Source organism: Lepisosteus oculatus, chromosome 14 (genome assembly GCF_040954835.1).
Source record: "Lepisosteus oculatus isolate fLepOcu1 chromosome 14, fLepOcu1.hap2, whole genome shotgun sequence".
NCBI lineage: Eukaryota > Metazoa > Chordata > Actinopteri > Semionotiformes > Lepisosteidae > Lepisosteus > Lepisosteus oculatus.
Genome location: NC_090709.1, coordinates 33,152,531 through 33,158,962, shown reverse-complemented (window position 1 = coordinate 33,158,962; position 6,432 = coordinate 33,152,531). Strand labels below are relative to the sequence as shown.

Genomic DNA, 6,432 nt, shown 5'->3' with positions numbered 1-6,432 from the left:
TTTTACTATACCTTCTGACCTTTCCCTTTCACCCCTTTACATCCTCAGCTAACATATTTTAAAATTACAATAGACTGTATAGTATGTATGTTTAAAATTAAGGTAAATATGTCAAAATATCAAAATCCAACTGCACAGTGCTATCGTAACAATGCTTGTCAAGTTATCAAACAAACCTGCATTGTATTTTTAAAATATTTCAGCAGAGGATTCAACTGGAGTATAAATGAAGATTCGACGATATTTTTTTCTGGGGAGTTGCAATGTTGGGCATTATTGGACATTTCCCGGTGACCCTGACACGTGTTAAACACTCGCATTTCCTGCATATATTAAAATGGTTATGGTTTCGCTGAGAAATGCAATTGACTTAAGACAACGTTTATACTGCAGAAGAATCCCATCCCTGGGTGGACTCGAACCACCAACCTTTCAGTTAAAAGCCAAATGCGCTAACCGATTGCGCCAAGTTTTGGGTTAAACAAAACTCTCTTACCGTTTATTTTGCCAGACGGTAATATTTCTTCTGCACTGATAACCAAGAATTGAATTTCATTTTTCGCAAGCTGTGTGAATTTAATCAAAAACAAGTTTTCCAGAAAGGAAATGAATACATGCATTTAACGAAATCAAGCCCTTTGTGATTGCCCGTAATGATACGTTCTGTACTACAAGATAGGAAGAAAGACACGGCTGGGATTTGAATCCCGGTTCTTTTGTTTAATAGAGAAGCGCTTTAACCAACTAGGCTACGGTGACAGGACAACTATCCCCTTTTACAGCCGCTTGGACACACCGCTCTGAGACATCTGCGTTCAGTAAGCGCTGAACCTGCGCTCAGAGCAACTTGCCTCTTTTACATAGCAGCCCCGACACTGAGAAACGAAGAGAACTGGCTTCTATCTGGCATTCTCATGTCCAATGCGTTTGATATCTCCCAAGGGCGACAGAGTTCTTTTGCGACACTTCTTTTTTATTTCTGTAGCTTTGATAAAAAAACGAGAAATCGTGCAAGGGAAAAATGTCTTTTTTTTCATAGAGAAAACGTGCACCAGGAAATGTTGTGTTGAGAAGAAATGATTTAACATGATACGTGACCTAATTTATCGGAGCAATTGCTCAACCAGCAAGGTCTGGAGAGGTTGGAGAGTCTGGTGGATGTGATAATTATACGGTGTTGTGAAAGAAAACAGTCTTTCTTTGAATTCTCAGTCAATCGGAATTTCAGTGCAAAACATAAACCCCTTGTCTGATTTAAAGAGATTATATTTTAAAACTCATAAAAAATCAGAAAACACATGTTTCTCACTTTGAAATTTTAGACGGAGTGGTGCATTACTAGTAGCGACGCTGAGCACACTATGGGGAAATTCAGGGTATGTGAAATCCCAGCGGTTTAATAAACAACGCGTCTGATTTCGGATCATAAGATTGTAGGTTCGACTTCTACCTGGCTCGTGTAAATTTTATTCAAGCTCCTCAGTAATAGATGTATATTATGTAATGAACCGCACCTGAAAGCAAACGTTGGGTCTGTTTCCTTTGTTTTCCAGCATGAAATAGCAAATCGTTACAAAAAGCACCTGCTAATGTCCAATAACGGTTTTTTTTTTTATTAAATTACATTTTCAGGCTTCAGGCACTTTTTAATAAAACAAAAGTGTCCGGAAACTCATTAACTTTCAGGTTTGCTTGAACCTGTATTAAAAAAAGTTATCTGAAACTTCCGGGATTCCATTATCTGATGTAGCTGTCTCTAAAGTTGGACGTGATGTTAAGCAGATGTGAACTGTGCCTTTTCTCTTAAAAAAAAAACAAGTTCTTTTTTCCCTCTTCACTCCAATGCTGGAGACTGTAAGCCTCTGTGAGCTCTACACTGCGTGTCCTGTACTGCTCTATTTTGTTTAGATTATCTATGTGGTGTACAGATAGAACTCAACTGCATGGTGTGAATTCCGTGTTCAGGACCAGCAGAACCTGAAAAAGTAACAGCTGACCTCGACGTGATTTGAACACGCAGCCTTCTGATCTGGAGTCAGACGCGCTACCGTTGCGCCACGAAGTCACGGCTGTCCGTGCCTTTGAATTCCCCAAAGGAGACAAATCAGCTTCACAAAAAAAAATCTCATGTGAAGTGTGCAGCTCTTCCGAAGAGAGTCTCTTCTTACCACATTTTATTCTTCCTGCGCAGCTCTTGTGCAGGTGTTGTTCTCAATTACAGATCCAGGAACACTGATTGTTTTTTCTATTTTTTTAAATTAAGTACCCCATGGTGCAACGGTAGCACGTCTGACTCTAAATCCCCAAGTTCATTTTCAAAGTATATCGGAGTCAACTGATACTGATCAGGTTCTGCTGCTACTGAACCCGCAGTCTTCACCTTAAAGTTCAATTCCCCAAGCCTTTTGACCTTATATGTCCATCCCTTCTCGTCAAAACTCGTATTTTCACAGGGTACCCTTCAGAAATCGCAGTATAGAATGAAAAAACTCCAGTAGATCTCGGCCGCTGTTGGTGATTTTCCTTTTAAAATAAATGAATCTCTGGAAATTTTACGGAGTGTATCACTTTCACTGAGACCTAGAAGTGTTAAGCTGTACATGCGTCTTTGTGGCTCAGTTGTTAACCAAAAGGGTGGTGGTTTGAGCCCTTCCAGGGACGCTACGAGCCTTTTAACGTACACACCCTCCTCACTTCATTTCTCCACGGCCGGTCTTGTACCGCTAACAAATACAGAGCCCGTAGGAGGCAGTAAGCTCGTACTAGACCTCGTGAAACCCGACTGCTGCTAGTTGAATTTGTAATTTAATTTATTTAAACTTTTCTTTTCTGTCACTGACTTTTAGCAGGAAAGTCTACATCATACGTTTTGTGTGCAATTTATAAATGTGGTTCTATATTTTCCTTTTTCGCGTAGGCGCTAGCATTGCAGATTTGAATGCGAAAGTACAAAAAATAGTCATGCTCCACTTTCTTGTGATAACGGTAAGTTTTCGGTCTCTTTGCTTAATCCTTTTCGCTCAAACACTACAACTATCAAATAGGCAAACGTATCAAACTGTTGGCTAATTTATCACAGCCAGTCTGTTTTGCTCCACGATGCGCTGTAGCGAACGTGGGGTTCGTGAGGCAATAACCAAGAGAAAGTTCTTGGGCAGCACACACACAACAACTTATTTACGGAGCTCCTGTAGCCTTTTTTTCAGTGAGCCAGCACTCAGGGAAGATACTTTTACAACCCGTTCGACAAGGGTTAAACACACAAGGGCAGTAAAATGTATGACATCACATGCACAGATCTGAATGAATGTTTAGGCTGTTGGAAAAAAAAAGTAAATACTCAAATAGCCCATTTGTTTTTTGCCATGGTGAAAAACCGGGGTAAAGTTAGCTCGAAGTTCGAAAACGATTTTGGCACGCCTGTAGCGCTTTCACGAAACCTCTTAGAGTTGCGAGAATGCTTGTTTTGTGTATAAAATACATTGTGGATGCTTTCTCAGCCTTTACTTTTTCGATTTTATGACATTTTTTTGACCATGCACGAATATTCTTTTGTCCATATCTTCGCAATGGAAGCACAGAACGCCGTCAAACCAAATGCATTTTAAAGACCACGACTTTTGGATATTTCCACAGCCTTTACATCAAACTATCAGTGAGCTAATTATCTTTTTTTAAACCTCCGGTTTTTCATCGATGCGTAATTACGCACGAACTGGAACCCGGGTGACCGCTGTGTGCACACGTTCACAATGCGAGAAATACTGTTCAATACGGCTTCATGCGAAAAACCCGTATATGACCATAGGAAGCAGAACAGCGCAGTCTCCCATTACCCAGACTGTAAGCACGGGAATAAAGCTTTGTTTGATTTCTGAAACCCTTCCTTTACGCCCTGTTTTCATTCAGGTAAGGGTCAACTATATTCACAATACTACTGACAGCAGGAAGATTAAAATATTCTTTTCTCAGCAGCTTATTAAAAACAGCTCCCATGATGTTCAAACCGATTTTTTACACAGAACACTGACACAGCTTTGCATTCTGAATCTCTTTATCTCATGCTTTTATTTAATATGGCACAATGCACTGGGATAGGGGTATTCTGTTCACAAACCAATAGCATTTAAACCACAGCACCCACAATGCAGCAAGTGTTTTGCACACTAAGCAGGTCCTCTGACTTTTCCCAGCTTTGTTTTGGGTTGTGGAACCTTTCTTTATATTTTTTAGGATTTTCTGAAGATAACACTACAGGTAATACACTGGGATAGGTGGGTCATCTTCATGGCTCAATAGCATTTCAAATACAGCACCCACACTGTTGAAACCAAGTGTTTTACACACCAGACAGGCCCCCTAACTTTATATAACCTTGCTGTGGCTGTGGCTCCTTTCTTTATTTTGTAATGAGTTTCTGAAGATAACACTACAGGTAATTCACTGGGACAGGTGGGTCGTCTTCATGGCTCAATAGCATTTCAAATACAGCACCCACTCTGCTGAAACCAAGTGTTTTACACACCAGACAGGCCCCAGAACCTCGTACAACCTTACTGTGGCTGTGGCTCCTTTCTTTATTTTGTAATGAGTTTCTGAAGATAACACTACAGGTAATACACTGGGAGATTTCGTGAAAGCGCTACAGGCGTGCCAAAATCGTTTTCAAACTTCGAGCTAACTTTACCCCGGTGAAAAACCCAAAAGTTCGTTTCTACCAGCAAGAGAACTAAAATCTGCAGTGTTCTGCTCGCTTTGAGTCCGTCAAGCACTCATCTCTCGTCGCCATAAATGTTGTGTATCTTAATAAAGAGACGTTTTAATATTATTTTAACTATTTTGTTAACTACACAGATCATGCCCTTACACCTTATATTCCTGCTTTCTACTCTCGTTCTGTTGTCTCGCGATGTCTACTCACTAAACTACATTTAGCATGACTTCTTGTTGCAGTTGAGCTCAAAGCTGGAGATGATCTCCATATTCTACCGCACTAACTAGTCCGAAACGTAGTACACAGTACACACTTTTTAAGTGAAGTCAGGTTGTTAAAAAATTAAACCAGCGCCCTGTCACAGAAACGTACCCCAGTCTCCCGCGCAACAAGCGGGGGTACTCAGCACTATACTGTACTAACGAGGAGCGCTTGTCTGCAGCTGAGCGTCAGCTCTGTTTGCTGTCGGCAGTCATTTCCTCATTTCCAAAGACTTTTTCACCTGCTCTCAACTTTTAAAGACGGTCATAAACGCTCAAGAAGTAATTAATGTCAGTTGGAAGTCTGTTTCTGTTGTCTCAGCTCTTGATAAAGACAAGCCGTGCGTGGGAGACTCCCTCCCTGAAGACGTTTGCCGTCACCCTGCGAGGGAGAAGAGCCATCAATCACCAAAGCAACCACTGAGACAGTTAACATTAAACACGTGAAATGCGAGATGTTGTGATTTTTTCCCCCGCTTAAGGCTTCTATCGTTTCTACTCTAACGAGAAAGACCTCTTTATTAGAAGTGAGATTTTAACAAACGTCTCCAGGGGTAACTGCGACCTGAACGCAACGCCATCTTGCCCGTGGCACTTATAATGAAGTATATATTTTATTTCTTTCTACTCGTTGATAAGAAAAAAAGTGAAATCATGTAATTAGGGATATGTCTTTTTTTCATGGGGAAAACGGGAAAACGAAAACCCGAGCAAATGTAAAGTTTAGAGCAGCGCTCAATAAAAATGATCAGAACCCGAAAGCGCTTCTTATGCGGATCAGTATATTCCGATACCACTGGTTCTGCAGAAGAAATAAGAAAAGCCGAACTCAAAGCAGAAACGTGTTGCCATTACGGGTACTCTGTCTGCAGCTGCTTTAAGATCTACTCACACCGCGATGCCATTAAGGCTACCTAGTTAAAAAAAAACATCGTCACCTTTTTAAACGTGATTATTAGACACCCGTTAAATCTCAACCGAGGTTTCTTGAGAGATCGTTCAGCGAGCGAGTAATAAAAAACTACTTCGCTTCCAACCTCTGCTGTCACTGTAAACTCGGACGTGATGTTCTGCAGATGTGCAGTGTGCCTTTCCTCTTGTCGTATTCAAGAGTACTCACTGTGTGAGCCTCTCACTGCGTGTCCTGTACTCTACTGTGATTTAATTTAGATAATGACGTGGAGTAGAGTGACAAGATCTACTTGAACATTTTCGGTTTGTGAAATGAAACACTAAATACACTACTGTAAATACAAGTAATGGACATTTAAAATAACCACAGTACAGCTAGAAGAGTGAAAGATAAAAGACTATTTAGAATGACATTCACAATAGATTTAAGAATAGCACATCAGCCCGAACAGGGACTTGAACCCTGGGCCCTCAGATTAAAAGTCTGATGCTCTACCGACTGAGCTATCCAGGCTCTGAAAGAAAAGCAACACTGTCGGGATCCTC

General features: G+C 40.8%; 2 non-coding genes across 2 annotated transcripts; both read right to left on the bottom strand.

Moving 5' to 3' along the window:
• Positions 1–1,993: 1,993 nt before the first annotated feature.
• trnaw-cca (transfer RNA tryptophan (anticodon CCA)) lies at positions 1,994–2,065 on the bottom strand. The gene has a single exon. It is a non-coding gene; the product is annotated as a tRNA-Trp (tRNA).
• A 4,262-nt stretch (positions 2,066–6,327) lies between these two features.
• On the bottom strand, positions 6,328–6,400 carry trnak-uuu (transfer RNA lysine (anticodon UUU)). Its single transcript has one exon. It is a non-coding gene; the product is annotated as a tRNA-Lys (tRNA).
• Positions 6,401–6,432: the final 32 nt, after the last annotated feature.